The sequence below is a fragment of the Chenopodium album genome, chromosome 9 (assembly GCF_948465745.1).
Source record: "Chenopodium album chromosome 9, dcCheAlbu1.1, whole genome shotgun sequence".
Lineage (NCBI taxonomy): Eukaryota > Viridiplantae > Streptophyta > Magnoliopsida > Caryophyllales > Amaranthaceae > Chenopodium > Chenopodium album.
The window spans coordinates 23,238,726-23,263,683 of record NC_137842.1 but is presented as its reverse complement, the minus strand read 5'-3'; the positions used below and the strand labels follow the sequence as shown (position 1 = coordinate 23,263,683).

Genomic DNA, 24,958 nt, shown 5'->3' with positions numbered 1-24,958 from the left:
TTATTTCCCTTTTGTCTTAGAGAGCGTTAGTTCTCTGAGACAAATCTCATATTTTCTTCTAGTTTTTGTTTATGCCCAGGTGTTCGAGATCAGGTTACATCCCATTCGATCGTGAGATCGAACGTTCCTTCCATAGACAGAAAAATTTCTACAAGCAAATCCTGGCGGATTTTGGTGATAATAACAATAATCACCGCGATCCTCCAAGTGGTTCTAGCGATTCAGTGACATCATCAGACGCAGAATCAGAGATGACGGCTCCAAAGAAGCTTAGTGATTATTCACAACCAAAGCTTACGGATTTTCCACATCTCACCCCTACTCCGGCTCTTGATGGGGTTCAATTTGAAATTAAACCTCATTTTATAATGATGATAGAGAGGAAGCAATTCAGTGGAGCCAAGGGTGAAGACCCGAATCTTCACATTGCCGACTATTGTCAATATTGCAACACCATCAGGCAAGCCGGGGTCACTCAAGACCAAATCAGGGAGATTCTCTTTCCCTTCTCTTTAACTGGAAAAGCTAAATTGTGGTTTAATGGCTTAAATAGAACTACACTTGGTATAACTGACTGGGAGACTCTTGTTCTGAATTTCTATAACAAGTATTATCCTGTAGAGAGAACAGCCGTACTACGGAGTGCGATCCAGAACTTTGCCCAAGAAGCCGATGAATCTTTATATGAGGCTTGGGGGAGGTTCAAGGATTTACAAAGAGATTTCCCCCACCACAATTTAGCACAATGGCAGTTAATCCAAGCCTTTTATAATGGCCTTGGAACTTCTTCACGTATAATTTTAGACTCTGCAGCTAGTGGGAGATTTATGAATCTTGATGTTGATGATGCAGGTCAGGTTATTGAAGACATGGCGATACACAATTCCCAATATGGGAACCCTAGAGGATTTGCTAACAAGGGGAAGCATAGTGTCGACTCTGTATCCTTTTTGCAAGCTCAACTAACCTCAATTTGCCAAAAAATAGATAATCTGAGCACTGCTAATGTAGCTAATGTTTCTGCGATTAATAATAATTCTAATGAGGCTTTCTGTGAAAATTGTGGTATTGTAGGTCATTGGGAGCAAGATTGCAGGAGTTCCGTGGAGCAAGTTAATGCCTTCCAAGCTTATAGGTAGAATAACCCATACTCCAACACCTACAATCCTGGGTATCGGAATCATCTGTACCTTTCCTACCGGAGCACTAATGTTAAAAATCCACCACCACAAGAACCACAGGCGCCACAGCAACAGCAACAGAAATATTATCATCCCAATGCTAGCCAGAAGAACCAACCACAACAACCCTCCTCATCTTCTGACCCTTCTCTGGTGGAAATTAGAGCAATGTTGGTTAATAAACAGAAGCACATGGAGAGCAGAGATGCGACAATTGATCAAATTCTAGCGCATAATAAAATTGTAGATAATCAAATTGCGCAACTCTCCGCTACCCTACAAGCCCGCCAACAGGGAGCTCTGCCGGCACAGCCGACTAGGCCTACGGATCAAGCATTTGCAATTACTCTAAGGAGTGGTTCAAACTATGAAGGGCCCTCTATGCCCAGAGTTGATGAACCTGTTTTATCAAATAATGCTAATCTTGATTCCATTAAACCAAACAATGTAGTTGATAGCCCTGCAGGGCTAAAGGATAGTACTAACATATCTAATTCTACATTGCAGGGTACAACTCCAGAGAAGGTAGCTACTCCAGACAAGAGCAATAATGCTCTAAAGCCAACTATCAAACTTCCATTCCCCAATCGTCAATTGAAGACAAACTTGGATAAGCAGTTTGGTAAGTTCCTGGAGGTGGTGAAAGATTTGAAGGCAACAGTTCCCTTTATTGAATTGATCACACAAATCCCCTCGTATGCAAAATTTATAAAAGAAATATTGACGAGAAAAGGGTCTATTAGTGAGGTAGAGACGGTAGCTTTCACTGCAGAGTGTAGTGCCGTACTTCAAAATAAGTCTCCACCTAAATTAAAAGATCCGGGTAGTTTCTCTATCCCTTGTCATATTGGCAATCTCTTGATTGATAATGCATTATGTGATTTGGGTGCTAGTGTTAGCGTCATGCCATTATCTGTGTGTTCTAAGTTGAATATGGGTAAATTAAAAGCTACCAATATAACTCTACAAATGGCCGACCGTTCTTTCAAATACCCCTTAGGTGTTTTAGAGGATGTCCCCGTTAGAGTAGGTAAATTTTATATACCTGTAGATTTTGTTGTTCTTGATATGGCTAAGGATATGCAAACCCCAATTATTTTGGGTAGACCATTCCTTAACACTGCAGGAGCAGTCATAGATGTACGAAGTTGTAAGTTAACATTATTAGTAGGGGACGATAAAGTTGTTTTTAATCTGAATAATGCCCCTAAAAGCTCCATGACTAAGGAGAAATGTTTCAGTGTTAATGTGGTTGTAAATTATTCTAACAAGCCCCAAGCTCTTGAAAAAGATCCCTTGGAGGCGGTATCTTGTGTTGCATCCTTTTCAGATGAGATAGACAAATGGCAGAAGGAAGTCGATGCAATAGAAAGAGCACTCTACAATGTTGGTCTTGGTTTCGAGGATGAACAAGTGGAACCGATCGAGCAAGTTGTGCAAATTGAGCCTACGGTAAGTGTTCCGCCAGATAGAGTTGCAAGTGTTGAACGCAATGACAATTTGAAGCAACCTTCGATCGAAGGAGGATTTTTAGTGCGTAGCATTGAAGATCCCCCAGTCCAAGTCAAGGAGGATCCGCCAGATAAGGTGATTTGGCGTCCCACAAGGTATGTCAGGAAGCCGCATCGCAGCCTGAACACCGCTAGACCGGGTGAGAAACCACCCGATCAAGCGTTAGGCCAAGTGTCCTAGATATTGTACTTGGTAAGAAGGTCGTGCGGGACCTAGATAAACCGGCGCTTTGCGGGAGGCAACCCGTATTTTTAATGCTTTTAAGACTAGTTTTTCTTTTCTTTTTCTTATGAGAGGAGAGATGAGGGAATTTAATGAGTTTTATGAGTGTTTTTACAAGTTTGAAGAAAAAGAGTCAGCCAAATTTTGGAGAAAAGAAGAAAATTAATGTTTCGCTGATTTAGTCTCGGGCCCGACCGGGCGATTGCCGCCTGATCGGGCGCAAGAGCAAGGGTCCAAAAATACATTTTTTTCGCCCGACCGGGCGATGGGCGCCCGATCGGGCGCGAAATATGTCGTATACGGACTACATTGTCCGCCCGATCGGGCAACTCTCGCCCGACTAGGCGCGAGAAGAGCATAAATTTGCAGCTACAAATCGCCCGATCGGGCGAAGGGCGCCCGACCGGGCGCAAGAATTGGAGAAATTGGGTAATATTGATCGCCCGACCGGGCGCGAGAAGTGGAAAAAAATCGGACTGAAGATCGCCCGACCAGGCGAACGGCGCCCGACCGGGCGCGAGAGCTCAGCCAAAATGAAAAATAGATCGCCCGACCGGGCGACCCACCGCCTGACCGGGCGCGAGCCGCTTCCGCCTTCTTCTTCTTCTTTCTTTTCTTCTTTCTTCCTTCATTTCTTCTTACTTTCATAACTTTCTCTCTCTAAAACTCAAATTCTCTCTACCTTCTCTCTAAGATTTCTTCTCCATTTCTTACCCAAATTCAAAACTCTTTACATATTTGTGATCCTCTCTTCATCCTCTTCACTTTTATATAAAAAATTTTCAGTTTTAATTCAATAAATTTTCAAACCCATTTCTTGAACATGGCTTCAAAGAGGGCTAGGTCCATTTTTGGTAGGAGCTCTAGTTCGAGGGAGGAATACGACCCGAACTTGCAACTCCCGTACTGGCCGACGATCCGGATTGTGAGCCGAGAACAAAAGGAACGGCTAGAGCATTTGATCGGTCGTGAGGTAATTTCTTCTTGGTGGTTTCACCGCCCCACCCTAGAATCATTTGGTTTGTATGATTTTGTAAAACGATTTTTGAATGACATTGGCATGAAAAAATTTGTTGATATGCACTATCCTACATACCGAGAACTTACTTGTGAATTCTTGTCCACTTTTCATGTTGTTAGTAGTAGAAATGGGCCAAATTTATTTTTCAGGTTAAACAATAGAAATATTAGTTTAACTTTTGTAGAATTTTGTAAAATTTTTGAATTAAATTCTGAATTATCTCATCAGTGGCATGCGGACTATAAAATGGGTGACTTATATTATGCTTTGGCTGGTTTTCCTACCCCCAACCCCCAACATGCTAGTACCAAACCTATTCACCACCCTATCCCAAAAATCTGGCAAAGATTTGCGGGTTTGTGTTTTTTAGGTAGGGTTGAGCCTCATAATGCTCAATCTAACGAACTAGATGTCATAGGACACTATGTGTACGGGTACGGGAAATTGAACATAGGTAGGTTTATATTTCACCATTTGAGTAGGCATGCCACAGCTAGCACCACTTCCAAGACCCCTATCCGTTTAGGTGGCCTTATCACTCGAATAGCGGTGAAAAAGGCCGGTTTTGTAGTAGACGGACCCCACCAGCTGACCAACTGTGGACCAGATAACTACATGACTGCTACGTATTTTGAGGATGTGGGGTGGGTTTGACCGGATAGCGAGCAGACACCCTTTTGGTGTATTCGGACTGGGAACGAGCAACCTTTGCCCATTTTTCCCCTACCCAGTCCTGATTTGACCGCCTTTCCCCCTGGGCAACCTTCTTACACTTATGATGTTTTAGTTGCCAACGCTAGGGGGAAGGCACCAACACCACCAGTTCCACCACCCCAGCCTCAGCCCGAGGTGGCTTTCTCTCCACCTCGTATGTCCCATTCCGTCCCTCATGTTAACTCTGACCTAGTTTGGGATCTTCAGAGTATAGGTCAGGCCCTAGGACGTATCGAGCAATCACATACTGACCTTAGGAGGATGGTAGGCTCCATAGACCAGAGGTTAGGGTACCTAGAGAGGAACCAGGGTAGAGCTCTCTACCCTATGTACGATGATTATGCTCGTCGGGGCAACATTCCTAACGACGCTATTCACCCTGACTGGTTTCAGCCTCCACCCTAGGGATACGATAGGGATCCCACTGCCCGTGGTATTTACACCGATTATTCTTCTTTCTTCGGGTACGGCCAGGACATTCCTTTCGGGGGACCGGCGGGGGGGGAGTTTTCACGCTGATTATTTTGGTGGTAGCTCTTCTGGTGCAGGTGGTGCAGGTGGCAGTGGTGGTGCGGGTTTCGGCTCGATGGATGTGGATGATGAGGACTAGCTCTGCTGGGCTAATTCCCGAGCCAATGAGGACATTGTCTGATTTTGGCTTGGGGGAGATTTTGGTTTGGTATATTTCTTTTTCTCTTTTCTTTTATTTTTGGTGTGTTTTCTTAGGTTAGATTTCTTGCTTTCTAGGTTAGTTTTATTGCATTATTATATATATAAAAATATAAAAAAATTGGAAAAATAAAAAAAAAAATCCAAAAATACGTTCCAATTATTATAAATTATGCTTCCATGTGCCCCTTACTTGAGAAAATTGTTTTGATTCTTGGTATTTGATGATAGGCATTGTGGATTAGTTAATCATGATTTGATGTTTGATTGCCTTGAAACCTTAACATGCGTCAATTTTGTCCAACTACTTGTGAATATAGTGCTTGACTAGTTGATTTGGTAAGGAATGTGTGATAGTTCCATAGTTCCTGGTATGTCAATGAATTTGAGTATTGGTTTGCAACAATTAGTAATATTTATATGATTCATTATTATGTACATTGTGGAGGACGAAGGCATTTGTTCTTTAAAGTAGCCTCCAGATATTGTAGTTACATTTGTTCCCTTCTTGCTACCCATGTTGTTGCCTTGACTTTTTGTTGTTTATTAGCCGCATTACAAGCCTATTTTGCCCCATTGGTTACTAGTCCCAAGCTTGGCTTGGGGGAGCTATTAGTGAGTGAGGTGAGGGAGTTTGTAGTGTGCTTATTATTTGCACAATTTGGGTTGGTTTTCGAGTAGTGTTGATTTTTTTATCATGTTTATTTTTGATGAGTTTGAGAGTTATATTTTTTTGAAAAAATAAAGCATGATATTATGAAAGAAAAAAGAAGTTCAAAGAAAAAAAATGTGAAAAAAATAAGTGAACTTCGAAAAGAAAAAAAATGTTCAAATGTTCTAGTTGGAGGTTGATCAAAGGAAAATAATAGAGCTTCAATGAAAATATTCAAGTTTGGAAAATAAAGTTTGTTTATTCACTCTACTTCTTCATTATTATATCTTATAAGTGAAAATGTAAGTGTTGGGATTATTTATTAGACTATATTTGGTTGATGTTAGAGTTGGTTATGTAGGAGATGTATGATCACTATTGATTTTGATCATGGGTTTTATTAGGATATGGATCCTTTAAGCATAGCTTTTCTCTCACTTATTCCCAAATTTATCCTACCCTTTACCCTAGCCTTACATTACAAGCTTTAAAGACCTTCTGACCTTTGTGCATAGAGTTGTATGAATGTGAAAGTGTTGTTTATCAATGCAAGTTATGATTTGGAATATTTCGAGTCGACTAGTAGGATTGAGCGTTCATTGTTTTATACACACGAGAGTGTGAGTTGGGAGGGAATTGTTCACATAAAGGGGTTGGATAAAGAGCGATCGAGTACATCTTTTACTCGCCACAAAAATGAGAGTTGAGTGTGTGAGTACTAGTCTTGAATTCTATATGCTCTTGTGGTTTGCTCTATTTGACAATTGTTAGGGAAGAAAGGTAATTGGATGGATTTGATTGGTTGACTCTGAAACATGTTTATTTGATTTACTCTGAATCGTTTGTGCTTGATTTTTTTTACTTTTTGGGGTGAAGCATATTTATTGATTCATTGATGAGATCTTTGCTTAGGGACAAGCAAAGGTTTGGCTTGGGGGAGTTTGATGTGTCTATTTTATACAGTATTTTACCGTCGTCCCTTGGTCATAATTAGTAGTGTTTTTGGCTCTTTAGAGCCACTTTTATTACTAATTGGTGTTTTCTAGTGTTTTCGTAGATTTGGTTGACTTTTGCAGGGATTTATGATTTAGGAGTATTTTCCCGAGATATTTTGGAGCGATCACGAACATTGGAGAAGCACGACCATATTCTATAGCCCAGGGCCGGTTAGAGCCATCGAACCGGTAATTAAGGGCTCGGTATAGGTGATACCGGGGCATTTGGAATGAGTATTCAAGACCCAAAGAGGAAACCCAGATTGGCCCGAAGAATTGGAGCCCAATCGTAGTCCAAATAGTGGCCCAATTGAGCCGCCCACCCAAAGAGGCTCGCGCCCGGCCGGGCGCGAGTTTAGTATTAGGAGCAAAAAAAGGCGCGCCCGATCGGGCGATGCCTCGCCCAATTGGGCGCGTGTTTTTATTAGTTGACGCTTAACGTCGTTTTAATTTATTTTAGTTTAGGATTTTTGTACGGAGTATAAATACTCCTCCGTAATACGATTTTAGTATCTCTTCTTCTCCTTTTTACTTTTTTTTTATTCTCTTAATTATTCTCTTAGAATTCTCTCTCTCAACTCTTGTTCTTGATTATTTCCATTAATTCCAGATTTATTTTGGTAACGATTCCTCTTCTCTTAATCTTAGTTATTTATTTTATTCCTTTAATCATGTCTTATTTTATTGCTTTGATTAGTTTAATTTTTACCATGTGTGAGTAGTTTTATTTCTAGGGTTTATGGGGATCCATAAATAATATGAAGGGGTAATTTATTGTTGGTAATTATCAATGCTAGATTAATTTCCTATTGATTGGTTTAATGCTCTGTGACTAGATTTGCGCAGATCTTTTACGCATGAGTTTAACAATATTGATTCGAGATTCGACAGATGAGAATTGATGTTTAGGTCTAGTTTCAATAGGCAGGTTAATTTATAAATGGTTAGGTCGAGATTCGAAAGATGAGATTTAATACCGGTAAATTAATTGTGTCATTACAATACGTAGCGAAAGCCCTTTATAATCTGATTGATGTATGCTTGATGAATAATTATTATATTTTACCCTGGAATATTATTTATTGGTGAACCTATGCCCTAGATCCTTTCATATATTATTTTCTCTCTATTCTCAATCTTAGTAGTTTAGTTACTTATTCGAATGTAAATATTGGTTACTTAGATAATTTAGATTATATTAATTAATTAGGAGTAAAAAGACTTGTTTCCCTGTGGAGATCGACCCTACTTCCCTATCTACTTTAGTTAGAGGATTTAGGTATTATTTTTTATTAGGGGATACGGCTTTACCCTGTCATCCACACATCTCTGAACAAAAAAGCTTAAAAGAGATGTCCACGCGTCTCTGAACAAAAGAGCTTGAATGTTTATTGCGATAATATTCCGAAGAAAAATTTCCGAAGACCAACGCTTGTCGATCTCTAAAGCTCGCTTGAACTTTGCTTCCGCTATGCCAGTGCGTCGGCGGTTAGCTGCTTGTGAATCATTATGTCGGTGCCTCTGCTGTTTATGAATCAGTATGTCGGTGTCTCTGTTATTTATGAACCAGTACATCGGTATCTCTGCGATGAGCCAATGTTTAGGCGCTTTAAGCTAAGTGAGACGATCTTTCGTCAGGTCGATCACTTATTGCAATTATAATCAAGCTGACTACTTGATCATGTCAAATTGCTTATAGGGGCTAACTGGCGTACCAAGGAACCCAAAATTGCTGAAAGAGGTTGAAATAACTGCTCTGAGTGGTTGAGCTCTGTCGCTGCTGAAATATCTCTGGCGCCAAGAATTGGCTCTGTCGCCAGACGCTGGGATCTAGCGCCAGCTGCTAAAAACTGTTGCCTGACGCTAGATGTTTTCGTCTAGCGCTGGAGTAGGGTCTTCCCTATTCTGCTCTTGCTGCCGCTGTTGCTTGATTTTGCTTCGAACTTTGAACTTGGTCGTTTCCTTTCAACCAAATCTACTCAAATCTCTTGTAAATTAAATCTCTTCATCTCTAATTTACTGATCCATGTAATTTTGCTCAAACTCCTCTTATCTTGGAAGAATCTCATTCGGTTATATTCGTGGTTTTTTTCGAAAAAATCCGGGAATGTTCTTGCTTGCTGGGATGCACCTGCATTTATATCTTTGACTATAGGACTTTTCTTATCTTTCTTTAGGGTGGAGCTAAGACTTAGTGTGCTTGACTCATTGACTTGACATGACTAAAGGTATAAACTTGACTCACTTTGATTGACTCAAGGTTGACTCGACTCAAAGTGTTTGACACATGTGTTAGACTCAAATCAAGGTGATATGACACGACATGACTCATTGTGTACATGACTCATGTGTGCATTGTAATGTGATCGTGCTACTCAAAAATGCAAAAAAAGCAAAAATTTTCCGTCATTTTTGTGGAGGGTACCGACTTTCTCCCGAAAAAGAAAGACGCAAAAAATAATAGAAGTTAAGTTTTTTTGAAGATGCATGTTGAATGAGCTTAATCCGTTCACGTTGTCTATCATAGTACAAGGATTTTAACATCTTAAACTATCCTAGTTGACTCGATAATTAAAGTATTTAGGTAACTTAGGCACGGAGGCTAAGTACTTCATACTTTATGATGCAATGATGATTATGATTGATGAGTGATTTTGTTATGACAAAGTATGCTTCAATGTTGTGTTAAGATTTCATGACAAAGGGTTCCTAAGGGAAGGACTGTTTGGTCATGTATCTGTGATGTGTGTGATAGTGATTCTAAAGTTAGGCCGCAAGGGCTAAGTGTGTGGAAAGATATTATTTTTTTAAAAGAGTAAAATGGTGACTCTTAGGCTAGGTAAGTTAATAATGTAGGGATCAAGCCCCTAAGTCTAGCTCTAAGTAGATAGAGATGAGCATTGGAGATCCCTTCATATGATCATGGTGTGTGAATGTGAATATGAATGCATGTTTATTACAGCCGCACCTCGATGTCAGGATGCCTACGTATCCGTTAGGAATCAGGCTAAACGTAGCTCTAGCCGAACCTCGCACAAGTGTGTGTATACCTCAAAAAAGGTTTTTTTAAGGGTTGTAACGTGGTTAGGCTAAAGGTTGAAGAAGAAGGGGATAAAGGCCCAAGACCCAAGGTGTGCAACCTTGCTTTTGAATCTTTGTATTTTTATTCTTGAGTTTCTACTCTTTTTTATCTCTTTTTTTGGCTTTTGCATTGATTTTATTTTTATAAGTGTGGGCAATCTTGATCATGCGGTCTATCACTCACTTGGCATTCATGTTTTTCAGGCACGGTACCAAGCACTCAATAAGAGACGTAATCTGAGACGTTTTCATATCAGAGACATGTTCATGTCAAAGACATTGGAACACTTGCCCTTTTGTACACTTTTATTTTTATTAATTTTTTATTGTTTTGATATTTTAATCTTTTGAAGTTACTCAAGATTTTTATGAAATTGAAAATTGCATAAGTTGCACACAATCCCATCCCAAGGTTAGGTAGATATGGGTTGAAAAATGAAAGGTCTATCGTTAGTCGAGGCTCAAAGTGGTTTATCAAAAAAGGATTGCATATTTGAAGGGGGAAAGGTAATATGATGTGGCTACAAGGGGTGCCTTAAATCATTGGTATAACTTGTGCTTAGTTTGACATAGATTTATTTTTTTTTTGTTTTTTTTTTTTGTAACGATCATATGCAAGAAAATAAATGCTCATTTTATTAAAAGGGAAAAAGAAATAATCTATAAAATTAATCTAAAGGAAAATAAAGGTGCCTATGCTAGACTTATTGGGGAAAGGGTAAATAAAAGAAATCGAAAAAAAAGAGGTCATGAAATTTCGTCGTTGAAGCTCACCTCTGTCTTGTGTCGTTTGCTCCATCATCACCCAGTCTTCTCGTTAGCTAGAGGCAATAGGATCTTATTTGCTTCTATGAGATCTTGAATGAGATTTTGAAACCTGTAGCATTCATTAGTAGTATGACCGCGTCCTCGATGGTACTTGCAATAAGAGTTGGGATTCCATCTCGAAGATCAATTTTCTAGCGTTGGATCCTCAGAAGGGCCAATAGGCTTGATTAATCCTCGATCATAGAGACGATCGAAAGCAGCATCGTAGGTCATTCCAATGGGTGTGAACTCTCTCCTGGGTTTTTTTTTAAATCCTTGATTGTCCATGGCTAAGACACCATTATGGTTGAAAGTACCAACACTATTACTAGAGTAGGTGTTTTCGGAAGAAGGAGGATAGTCATTCTTCTTTCCTTTACAGCCACTGTTTTTATAGTTACTAATCTTGGCCTTCTTGTGGCGCGGGGGAACATGAAGGAGATTTGAATCAACGAGATCTTGAATACGATCTTTGAGGGCGAGACATACTTCGGTGGTGTGACCACGACCTCTATGGTATCGACAATAAGAATTTGGATCCCAATTGGGAAAACCTTTTTCAGGCGGAGGGTCTTGACTAGGACCAATGGGGTGAATGAGACCTTGATCGTGAAGACAGTCAAAAGCTTCATTGTAAGTCATTCCTATTGGTGTGTATTCTTTAATGGTCTGTTTTGCCCGTGGCTTAGGAGCATTGAGTTCTTTATTAAATCCTTGGCAAGAATTTTGATTGATAACCATCACCCGATTTGCTTACCCTTCTACCACATTCAAGAGCATGGCAACGACATCTTGCAGTTTTTGAACATCCTCTTTTAGAATTGACGAGTCTTCCCTGGTATTATCTAAGAAAAAACTTTCATTTTCCTCAATTATGGCCACTTCATCAAGAGAGGTTATATAACCTGTCTCGATCATGGGCTCACCTACAGGTGTGATAACAAGTGATGGATCGAAGGATGTTTGATCTTCTTCAATGGCTAGAATCTCGGAAGTTTTATTGTCATCAATCAGATCTTGAATAGCTTCTTTGAGTTTTCAACACTCCTCAGTGTCATGACCCTTTCCTTGGTGATATTTGCAGTGCTTATTAGGGTCCCACTTGGGTGGCCTGGCTTTTGGAACTGGATCTTTGATGGGCCCTATGGGCATGACTAGTCCTTTGTGATGTAGCTTCTCGAAAGCTGTTTCATAACTCATACCGAGTGGAGTGAACACTCTTTTTGACCTTTGGATTCGAGATTTAGAGGCGTTCGTAGCATGTACCTCATTAATGGGAGAGGAAGAAGAAGGATGGTCGTTCTTCTTTCCTCTCGCACTATTATCTTTCAGAAGGTCATCTTCAATGTCAATGCCTATATTATACACAGCCTTGAAAGTATTCAAGTTGTGTTAGTATTTTAAGTGCTTTGAATACTTCCCTTGGAGATTCTTGATAAACATCCTCAAAGATTCTTTTTCGGTAGGAACCTTGACCATATTAGAAAAAGTTTCCCTCCATTTGTTGAAGAAAGAAGTGAACCCTTCGTTTTCTTTTTGTTTTAACATCTCAAGTTGTCTGTGGTCTCTTTCGTCTTCAATGTTGCACTTTTATCTATCTATGAAAGTGTTTGTTATCGACTCCCAAGAAGAGGTTTTCTCTTTGTCAAGGGAAAAGAGACATTTTTGACAAACGGTCTCAAGAGATAAAGAAAACAAAGAATGAAAGACTTTCTTATCAATCCCCTTAATGTTCATTATAGTTTCAAAAGCACTTAGATGAAAGTAAGGGTTATCTGTTGACTTGAATTTTGGGATGTCGTTGGCATTGAACTTATGTGGAAGAAGTTCCTTGTCCAGCGAGACCCCTTGTGACTAATGCCCTGAAATTTATAGTCACTAGATAGCTTGCTCAAGCTTTCTTTCATGAGGTTCATTTGTTGTTGCTTCACAGGGTCATCAATTTTGAGGGTTAAAGCCTTTAACGCCTCAGTCAAGTCAGTCAATTGACTCCTAAGTTCATTGACCTCTTCTTGACTTGCCATTATCTTTTTAGCTTCCCTCTTTTGACGAATCGGTTTATCAAAAAGTAAGACTTCAATAAAGAGGTTGTCCTTGATTAATCGCCCTTCTCTCCTCGACAAAGTATTGTGGAAAAGGAATTTGGGGATATTCGTTGTTAATTATTTGACTCAAACTTTATTCAACATGCAATGGATGGAGGAAGTGAAGAAAGATGATGTAGATAGAGGGATATGAAGAATTAGGAATGGAATGTACCCCCAACTTAAATGACGGAAAAAACTGACTCATGTATGAACCTAAGGCATGGTGATGGTGACATATAGAAAGTGTGTGCTAAGACTAGTGAGTGTAGGTGACATGCTTTGACTCTTGTGTAAGACCATCAGACTTAGTGCATAGACTCAAGTAATGACTTAACAAGGTATATTAATAATTGAATTGATTAGCAAACTGTTCAATTAGACACAAAGTGATGACTCAAGCAATAAACCGAACTGTCGCCAAAACGACAGGAGTGGTGCCGCACTGTGTAGTGTAGCGCCAGACGTCAAAGCTGTCGCCAGGCGCTGCAGTCCAAATCTCGGCGCCAGTGCTGGAACGTTGATCTGGAACTGCTTTCGGTTTTATTACTCTACAGGGTATGCCTAAAGTTGTACTAAGTCAACTCTAATTAAATTATTAGACTCTAATTACCAAAATCAATTAATTAATTAATTAATTAAGAAAAGTCTTTTTAGCCATTAAGCAGTTTATTTTGTCTTAACACAAGTCAAACAAACGGTTTGGAAAAAACACATAGAGTATGCACAACAAATAATGCACAATTAGTCACGTAGGCACAATGTGATGCAATGAGTTTGCAACCTAACCATGGCTCTAGTTCTCTAAAGTTCGGAATATGGATTAGTCAAAGAGGGTCCATGGTTAATTGTGCAGATGCACCGCGCGGAAGCCTAACCGTGAAGGGTTGGCGCGAGTGGATGGGACAACGCGAATTTAGAAAAACTCGCTTCCATGGTTTGGTGAATTCAACATTCTCGGATGTACCCTTTGTTCCTCAGAGCGTTCAATCAGGTAGATGGAGCATGAATTCCCAAAGGGTTATGTCCATATTTAAAACACATATAGGTTTCAGAAAAGTGAGACAAAGTCAATCGGGAAGTAGGATCGAGCAAACAATGCTAAAAACTGGTCAAAATTAGAACGCATATTTCTAGCTCGGTATTGGAAGAATTTGGCGCCAACAATCAGAGGTTGGCGCCAACTTCTGGCTTTAGCACCTGGCGACAGGCTGTCGTCTGGCGCTATAGTAAAAAATCTGGCGCTAACTTCTGTTCGCTGACGCTAATTCCTACATGCCTCAGCAGCTTTCTGTGCTCGATACAATTTTCCAGTTTCGCGCGGTGTTATTTCGGTCCTAGTTGTGAAAGATATTTCTCAAATGTCCTACGTGTAAAAATCCTATGTTTTAACTCATTACGGATGGTCTTTCCAATGAGATATTTTTAATGCATATTAGAATAATGTTAATCAAAATTACGCACATGAAATACTTAGAACGTTTCGAGTCTATTCCACTCATTCTAAATCATTGCCGAAATAAATTTAAGGAATTAAAATAGAAATCCTCCCCAGTAGAGTCGCCAAAAACTGTAGGGAATATTTCAAGCATTATCCCTATCTTGAACCCCACTGTGATCATACACTAAAGTACGGTGCCGTCCAAAGAGAAAGAAGCTAGAGCAAAAGAGTCGCCAACAAGTTTTTTTTAGGAACTTGTAAACTGTTCACGAGGTGAAGGTTACACCCCTTAACGATCCATGAGATCGTCAACTCCAATAGGTCTTGAACCATGACTGGTAGTTCGCGGATGAAGGTACAAATTCAACCTAAAAGAGATTGAACCTGCCCTAAAAATAGGCCTCTACTTTATTCTGATCGTATTCATGTGCGCTTTCTGACTAACATGCAATCAATAGGATTATCCTAAACCTGTTTATCTATGTTGGTTGAATATAATGCACAAATAAGTCTATTATTGGCGATCACTTGAATTATAATCAAATTAACCCTAAACAAGATTATTAATTATCTTATTAAGCGTGATTACAAGTACAAATTCCCTTTAAACATGCATAAAAGGTGTGATCAAGCAATAAAAATAAATATAATCAAGCAACATAATAATAACAATCATAAAACTAATAATAATGATAAAATAATCATGTTAAAGGATAATAATAGCAAGATCCTAGGCATGATACTAACAAGATTAATAACAAACCCTAACATGTCACTAAACAATAAAAATCAAAACTTTAGCCGTAACATGACATTAACAATCATAAATATTAGGAAGAACATAAAAAGCATCATATTTTTAATCATACTTGGTATTAAAGTTACCCTAAACATCAAATTAAGGAAAACATCCTAACATGATACTAAGAATCAAAATAACAATCTAAGCATGATTTCTATATCATAATATCAATTAAACCATTAAAGTACTTGTAATACCCCGTATTTTTATGTATTTTTATAAAGTATTTAAGTATTAATAAAATGTATTGTCAAGGGCTCAAGTATTTTAATTAAATATTTTAAAGGGTTAAAGTATTTTAAATATAAAGTTTTATAAAAGTAAAATATGTTTTGGGCCAAACGTTTATTAATTATTGGGCAACGTAAATTATTCCTACATACTCTTATTGGAATAACCCATTCCAAAACCCATAACTTAAGCCCTATCCCATAACTCAAGCCCAGATTTTTATAAGCCCAAATTTAACCCTACATTCTCTACTCTATAAATACCCCATGAATCCCCAAAAATTTCCCACACAAAAAAGGTTAGTCTTATTTTCTCTCTCCTTTGTTTTATTAATTTGTGTAATTATAACTATTGATTTATGGGTTTTGATTTTATTGTTTTAAATTAATTTAATTAGTATCAAATTGTATTTTGATGATTAAACTTTATAATTTTCAGATTTTGTAAATTTTATAACCTAGGGTTTTTAATTGTTGAAAATCATGATTTTAGGGTTTTTATGAATAATTGATTTAGGGCTTTTATAGTAATGATGTTTTGAAATTTTGGTGATTATAACTACTTATTAGTTTAACTTAGTTCCAGATTATTTTGAACACATAAATTCATGTTTTAATTATTAGATTGTCGTACATTAATATTAATCTCGCTTTAATCCCGATCAGGTTCGGAACTCCTCCGATTTTGATAAAAAGAGTAGTTTTTTCGTGTGGCCAAATTCAGCCTCTAAATATGATTTTCGGGAAGTTATTGATTTTTAACGAATTTTTTTTTTATGCTTTAAATTTTATCCTTGAGTTTAAAAGGGGTAAGAGATAATTTAATGTTTCTATGGATAATTTATGTATAAAGATGTATTTTGATGAAGTTTTAAAGGGTTTTTGATTAGTTTAAAATGTTGGAATTTTATTTAAAGTAGTATAATGTTGATTTTTAATAAAAGGGTGTGATTATCCATTAAAACGGAGTTTAATTAGGGGTTTTTAAATAATTTTCAGATTATTATAAGTTATTTAAAGTGAGTTTAAGTTGCTGGAAATTGTGTATACAAGGGTAATTAATATAGTATTATTGTCCCTTTATGTAGGAGACTTGGTTCGAGAATTGTTGTAGAGTACTCGGTTATTTTAAGGGCTTATTTGAGATACGTTCGCGTACGTAGCATATTTTGATGATGTAGAATCATGCTAGGCTTGATTTCAATCAATTACAAGTAGTATCATGCTAAGGTTTATGTATGGAATTGTGAATTAATGGTGTTGGTGATTGAATTGTGAAGCATGAATTATTTGTGATGGTTTATGGATTGGAAAATTATATTTTGCGCGTGTTGTGTTTGAACCACACTTTTATTTATGGCATGTTAGAATGCATGATTAATTAAACTACATGTTTAATTATGTTTGGAATATTGAAAAGGAATTTTATTATGGTTCAAATAATTTTTATTGATGCTTTAAGCATAAGGAAGGAGCTATATAAGTGTCTATGTACACGAGGAATAAATTGTATGTTGGTGCCTTTGTGCACTTAAGGTATCTTTGACACTGAGGTAGAATTAAAAAGGGTTCAACATTAAATAATATGTGGTCACTAATTATTCAAGAATTAAATTGGTATGTTTGGTTGATTGATTTATTATGTCTTGAGAGTCATCACCAAGTCCAATAACATGTAAATAACGTAAAGTGAAAGAGATTACGCACCAAAACTCTTGGAACATATATACCTTGAGTATGAACAATGGGGGGAGTTATGGGGTTTTATATTTAACCATAACTTCTAATGGAGTACAGGACGCTGTACATTCCTTTTTATTTATTATTATGCGCAGGAATTCCGCCACCTTTGAGTGGTTTTGTCGCTGGCACGGTTAGCTCCCGTGTCAGTTAACCTCAATTTATTTGGGGGAGGTATAGTTAGAAACCCGTTTGATGCGTAATCAACGCTAAATAAATTATTTAGTGTCTAGTTAATGTGTCTTGTTGATTGTTGTGTGTGCTTATAAACATGTGAAATGAGGTAAATGTGTGTTGATAGGTGAAAGCATGTTAGTGTGTTTAATTACGCTTATGTACTCAGCTTTGCTGAATGTGTGTGTTTGTGTGTTTGGCCATGTCTTTACTTTGGCCCTACGACGACCCATATTCTAATAGCGAGTAGTGGGAACAAGTAAAGAGGAGGTTTTCAGGTGATGAAGCATATTCATGAATGGGCATGAGTGAAGAGCGAATCATGCTAGTTTCTATAAGTATATGATGTGTTTAATGCTTTAGTTATTTATGATATTATTATCATGCATGACTAACGCAAAAGTTTTAAAGTTGGTTTGGTTTTAATAAGGGCCTACAATGGTTCAAAGTTGTAGGATGGTTTTATTTTACTTCGTTTGACTTTTGTTTTGACTTTACTTTCGTTGGTTGACTTTTCAAGTTGACTTATTTTGAATGATTTTGAAATTAGTCTTCCGCTGTGTGTCTTTGATGGTTGCCTTAGCCGTTTTCACGGTGGCGATAATATCTTAGATATTTCTATTTAAATTTTTAAACAGGGCAAAATAAGTATTTTAAAAGAAAGGAATTTCTAGGGTGTTACAGTACTTACTTGGATGCCTCGTACCTCTTTCTAATAACAAAATACACACGTTAGTATTTTCAAGGAAAATTATAAACAAAAATTAAATTGAATAATTGAAAGAGAGATTAGGGACCAAAACCTTAGAAATTAAACCTTACACGTCTAGGGCAAAGGCAACTTCGAATATGGCTAGGTGTATCTAAGTTTTGCGAATGCGGAATTTTGTATTTGAGAGAATGTTAGTTTACAAAAGAGAGAGAGAGAGTAATCAAGAGAATCTTGATGAGAGTTGGTGAAAAATTAGTGACAGAAAACGGAGTTTTTAGAAGGCTATTTATAGAGAAAATCAGCCAAAAAGATAAAAAATCAAAACAGAGTTCTGACGCGGATAAATCCTAATTAGCGCCGACGCTGGCAATTAGCGCCAGCCGCTAACATTAGCGCCAGGCGCTAATGTCTGGCGTTAGGCGCTAATCCTGTTTTTGACGCGTTTTCTAAAATCAGATAGAATTTAACCATACAGGAGGATAAAATCGTATTTTCCTCGAAAACATTCTTTTATTTTGATTAAAACTCTAAAAAGTCAACAAAAGTCAATTTATCAATGCTAATTGAATTAAAAATGAAAAGAACCTTCTAGGAGAAGACTAAAACCATTCCTAATTGCATTAGGAATGATAAATCTATATTAGGCCCTCCTCTAGATCATTGGGCCGCATATAAGGCTCAAACCGGACCCAGTTCAGTAATTTGGCCATAACTTCCTCAATATTCATCGGAATTAGGCTTATAATATATCGTTGGAAAGATCTTTTCAAACCCTATCCAACTATACTTATATTGGACCCATATCATGGATCAACCAAACTGAATTGACTGTTTTCTTAAAATAGGTTTTCAAAAACAGAGAGAAGAGAAAATAAATTAAAACTATCCGCAACACTAAACTTTCCACACTTTCACTTCATTCAATTGTTATTCGACGTGAAAGGTACTCATCATTGGGTTTGGTTTTGGGGAGACACAAATGGGTGTCTACATCAACCGTCTTAGTTTCCTCAATTATTGGTGCTTTTTTTCAAGTGTTTCCATTGCTTTAATAATTTCTTTGTTATTTTGATTGTTAGTTAAGAAATTCTCGTCATCTTGGGTTAATAAAAAGCACGAGGAGTAAGCAGAAGAAGACATATTATTAAACTCTGAAGTCATTACATCAAAAAGGGAAATGTCCTTAGGGACTTGATTACTAATTGTCCTAGGAGTAGAAATAGAAGAAGGAGGGGGTGCTACGACTAAAGACTTGGACGACTCTACAGGTAAGGACTCTGACTCTAACTCTGATTCAGACGACTCTTCAAACATTGGTCCTTGCCCTGTTGTTATGGAGATTTTCCTTCCGCTAGGAGTAGTCACCTGACTGTCTTGCGCCACCTTTGTACTAATCCTTCTGCTGGAGTGATGAGCTTTGAGGGGTCAAAGTTCTTGCTTTATAGGACCGTTTGGATGAGCGAGGAGTTATCCTCTATGTATCTCAGCTCATCTTTTTCTCGCCAAAATAATAATCCCATGACATTAAAGTCAAAGCATGGGGGTGCTTCTGCTTGTGGATAGGAGTTGGGATTTCATCTAGAAAGTAGAAATCTAAGAAAATTTTGAATCCCGGTTGCCTTATGCCATTTATAACAAAAGGTTCTGGAAATTCATAGCATGGATTGTCCTCTCCTTCTTTTATGAATTGCCCATTGAGAGTAAGAGGATACTGATCCATTGGGATTGCTTTCTTTTGGATGCGAGCATTCCTAGGCGCTTTAGACCTTTCCTGGGCTCGCTTAAGATCTTCTCGAGTCGGTTCGAAACCAAGTCTGAAAGTATCTAATTTAGGGAGGCTAGGTAATTCCAGCTGTTTTTCTATCTCTTTCTTCTTTACTAGAGTCATTCAAGTCCATAATGTTTTAACAAGCAAAGTCAAACTCCCTCACTCCTTTGCCATATGCCAAGCTGCTGCCATTTTGCTATCCCCTTATCCTACACTCCACGACCACATATCCTACACCAAACAAATTTCAAAATCCATCTCCCCTGCTCCTAGCTCTTCACGCACTCCACAACAACAATAATAACAGCAGCAACGCTAACCACAACTCCATCTCACCCATTTCAACCACCACCGCCAACAACACCTACGAAATTGACATCCCCTGCTGCTCCTCTGTTCCACCTTTTCACCATTCACGCCCACCTGCAACCGAAATCCATCAACAACTTCACTAATCACAACTCACAACCAATCGACACCCTCACCTCAATTCGCACCTCCCACCACTTCGCATATATAGCAGCCGCCACCAACCAGAGAAGCCGCATCAATCGAGCCGCACAAATGACAACAGCAACAACAAGGAGCTACCCAGGCCGCCACGGGCGCGGCTGCTACTTCCGCCCATTGCAATTTTTTGGTAGACGCCAAGGAGATGCCTAGCCGCGGCTGCTCCTTCGTGGGTCTTGAATTTCTTAACTATCACGTGATTTTATCGTGAGTACTTAGTGGCTTGGAGGAGTTCAATGTTATGAGCTATAGAATTTATATTTGTTATCTTGTTTCGATGATAATCGGTTTAATTGTTTGAATTGAAATTGTGATATGCATGATAAACAAGATTTTATTTACCTTGATGCTATTTTTTTAAAAAAAAAAAAATTAGCTTGAAGTTATTATTTTTTGAATTTTTTTTTTAGGCATCAAGGTTGTGAGCCAGGAAAGTGCCCTTGTTTCTTAAGAATAGCATTTATTGTCATATTGGTGTGGGGGTCGTGACAGAGAGGAGTCCTTTCATCCTCCTCGATTAAGGAGACCTCTTCATTAAAGCCCCACAGGTCTTCGTCATCTTCATCGTGCTCCACATTAATGATCGGATTTTCCACAGCTTTAATCCTCATGGGTGAAGCATCGATTGTGATATGGATTCCTCCAACTATGGCTTTTACATGTTGGTGGAGAGATGAAGGGACGCCCTTGAGGTCATGAAGCCAAGGGCGTCCCAACAATAAGTTGAATAATGCTTTAATATCTACCACTTGGAAGGTAGTAGCATGTTCTATTGCTCCCGCCGTTACATTCATAGTAATCTTACCAAGAGCTTGGCAACGAGTATTGTCATAAGCTCTTATTCCTTGTGTTGACGGGATTAAATCTTCATCCCTTATGCCTAACATCCTCGCAATTCTGAGTGGACAGACATTAATTGCCGATCCATTGTCTACAAGAGTCATCGGGACGTTCATTCTCTTGCAAACTACTATGAGGTTTAGTGCCTTGTAATGCTTGTCACCTTCTTGAGGTAAAACTTTATCATAAAAAGTGATCAAGTTGATAGGACTAGGGAGATCACTCGTAAGGAAGTTAGCCAACCCCTTAGGAGTGGTGTTGGAATCTATCCCTATCTTATCCAAGGCATTCATTACTAGCAACCTATGCTCTCGAGATGTAGCTAGAAGTTTCCATACATTCATCTTGACCTTGGTCTTTTTGAATTGCTTGATAATACCACTGTCTTCTATGATAGGTATAGGAACTTACTGCACGGTTGGCATAGGTTGTGTAGAGACGGGAGGTTACGTTCTCCCAGATCTTGTGAGGACGTCTATAGGTGAATCCTCTTCATCCCAAAAGTCACCTACTGAATATGACACTGAAAGTGGAGGTTTTTCCATGTCTTTTAGGTAGACGTCTTCTTCATCGTTGTCCCAAACCCCATTGATGGTTTTGTCTTCTTCTTGTGGGATTTGAACTAGATTCTTATCATCAATCATTTTCTGAATAAAATCTTTAAATTTATAACAGTTTTCAATAGTGTGTCTCCCTGATTGATGGTATGGATTGTGGAACCTGTCTGTCCTCTTTACTGATTCAAATGGTCTCGGTTCGAGAGGTTTGACCTTACCATTCTCGGAGAGCATTTGGAACATTTTAGCATAAGTAGTCCTAATTGGAGTATAGAGTTTATTACTCTTCTTGGGTGTGTCACTTACTTGTAGAGGGAATGTTTTCTTCTTCGTGTGTGGAATTTTATTATACTTTTTCTGAAGTTCCTCCGCTTGTTTATTTGCAAATTTAAGAGCCTCACGTAGTAAGTCTGTTCCCTCCCACATGGACCATATATGCACTCGCACGTCTTCCTTGCTTGCTGGTTCAGGAAAGTCATCCATGGCATAGAAAAAGATCTCCTCCTCTTCTTCGATTGCATGAATTTCTTCAATAGGTTTGATGAGAGATGAGGGATCAACCTCGTTTTCTTCATCGGAGATGGCCAAGGAATGAGCGAGAGGTGCGTTGTCGATGCTTGGCTTCTTACTGGCAGGGGGAAACCGTAGTTTATTGTTCTCAATTAAATCTTTGATAGCTTCCTTAAGCTTCCAACAATTTTCAGTGAGATGGCTCCTACCTTGGCGATATTTTCAGTGTGCATTAGGGTTCCAATTAGCTGTCCTCTATTCAACTAGTGGGTCCCCAAATGATCCAATAGGAGTTATAAGACCATTTGCATTTAGTCGGTCTAATGCGGTGGCATAACTCATAATAATAGGAGTAAAGTTCCTCCTAAATGGTTTCTTTTGTCCTTGGTTGTTCATAGCAAGGACTTCACTCAAATTAAAGGTGCTAACATTGTTTGAGTGGGTTGTTTTGGAATAAGAAGGATTGTCGTTCTTCTTGCCTTTCCAGCCACTGTTGGAATTATTATTAGAAGCCTTTAGTTTAGCAAGGTCGTCTTCAATGTTAATCCCAATGTCATAGACGGCATTGAAGGTGTGTAGATTATTTTGATATTTCAGATGCTTGAAGTACTTTTCTTGAACATTCTTGATGAACAACCTCACAGATTCTTTTTCGCTTGGTAATTCAATCATCCTAGCAAAGGTTTCTCTCCATTTATTGAAGAAAGAAGTGAAACCTTCATTCTCTTTCTATTTAAGTATTTGAAGTTCTCTATAATCAGTTTCAACTTGAATATTGCACATGTACTTGTAGACACCCATTTTTTTCTCCCCAAAACCAAACCCAGTGATGAGTACCTTTCGCGTTAAATCAAGTGAAAGTGTGGAAAGTTCAGTGTTGCGGATAGTTTTAATTTCTTTTCTCTTCTCTCTGTTTTTGAAAACTTATTTTAAGAAAATATCCAAACCATTTTGGTTGATCCATGATATGGGTCCAATAGTAGTGTAGTTGGATAGGGCTTGAAAAGACCTTTCTAACGATATATTATAAGCAAAATTCCGATGAGTATTGAGGAAGTTATGGCCAATTTACTAAACTGGGCCTGGTTTGAGCCTCATATGCTGCCCAATGATCTAGGGGAGGGCCTAATATAGATTTATCATTCCTAATGCAATTAGGAATGGTTTTAGTCTCTTAGATTCTTTTAGAAGGTTCTTTTCATTCCTAATTCAATTAGCATTGATAAATTGACTTTTGTTGACTTTTTAGAGTTTTAATTAGAATCAAAGAACATTTTCTGAGGGAAATACGATTTTATCCTCCTGTACGGCAATTTTTATCTGATTTTAAGAAAACGCGTGGATTTCTGAGTCAGCGCCAAACGTCAGCTGTAGCGCCTAACGCTACGATTGGCACCTGACGCTAGACTTGGCGCCTGGCGCCAACCTTAGCGTCTGGCGCTAAGGTCAGCGTCTGGCGCCAACTCGGTTTTTTGCATTAGAACTCTGTTTTTGATATTTTATCTTTTGGCTGATTTTATTTATAAACAACGTCATAAAAACTCCATTTTGATTCACCAACTCTCATCAAGTTTTTCTTGATTACTCTCTCTCTCTCTTTTCTAAACTAGCTTTTCTCAAATATAAAAATTCTGCATTCATTAGATTTAGATACACCTAGCCATATTCGAAGTTGCCTTCGCCCTAGACGTGAAAGGTTTTAATTTATGAGGGTTTGGTCCCAAATCCCTCTTTCCATTATTTAATTTAATTGTTTTGTTTATTATTTTCCTTGAAGTTACTAACCTGTGTATTTTGTTATTAGAAAGAGGTACGAGGCATCAAAATAAGTATTTTAATGGTTTTTATTGATGTTATGATATAAAGTTCATGTTTATGTGTTTTAATGTTCCTAGTATCATGTCTAAGGTAATTTTAAAGCTTTGATTTTTATTGCTTAGTGACATGCTAGGGTTTGTTATTAATCTTGTTAGTATCGTGCCTAGGATCTTGCTTTTATTATGCTTTAACATGATTTATGATTATGATTATGATTATTTTTATGATTCATGATAATGATTATGAATATTATTATTATGATTTTAATGATTATCATGTTGCTTGATATTTATTGTTATTGCTTGATCACACCTTTTATGCATGTTTAAAGGGAATTTGTACTTGTAATCACGCTTAATAAGATAATTAATAATCTTGTTAGGGTTAATATGATTATAATTCAAGTGATCGCCAATAATAGATTTATTTGTGCATTAATATTCAACCAACATAAATAAACAGGTTTAGGGTTAATCCTATTGATTGCATGTTAGTCAGAAAGCGCACATGAATACGATCTGAATAAAGTAGAGGTCTATTATTAGGGCAGGTTCAATCTCTGTTAGGTTGGAATTGTACCTTCATCCCCGAACCCTATTTGGTTCAAGACCTTATGGAGTTGACGATCTCCTGGATCGTTAAGGGGTGTAACCTTCACCTCGTGAACGGTTTACAAGTTCCTAAAAAACTTGTTGGCGACTCTTTTGCTCTATCTTCTTTCTCTTTGGACGCCACCGTACTTTAGTGTATGATCACAGTGGGGTTCAAGCTAGGGGATTAACGCTTGAAATATTCCCTACAGTTTTTGGCGACTCCACTGGGGAGGATTTCTATTTTAATTCCTTAATTTGTTTCGGCAATGATTTAGAATGAGTGGATGAGACTCGAAATGTTCTAAGTATTTTATGTGTGTAATTT

The 24,958-nt window shown here is 38.0% G+C and overlaps 1 non-coding gene across 1 annotated transcript; it reads right to left on the bottom strand.

Annotated features, from left to right (window-relative positions):
* Positions 1 to 632: 632 nt before the first annotated feature.
* On the bottom strand, positions 633 to 739 carry LOC145561194 (small nucleolar RNA R71). Its single transcript, XR_014093757.1, has one exon. It is a non-coding gene; the product is annotated as a small nucleolar RNA R71 (small nucleolar RNA).
* Positions 740 to 24,958: the final 24,219 nt, after the last annotated feature.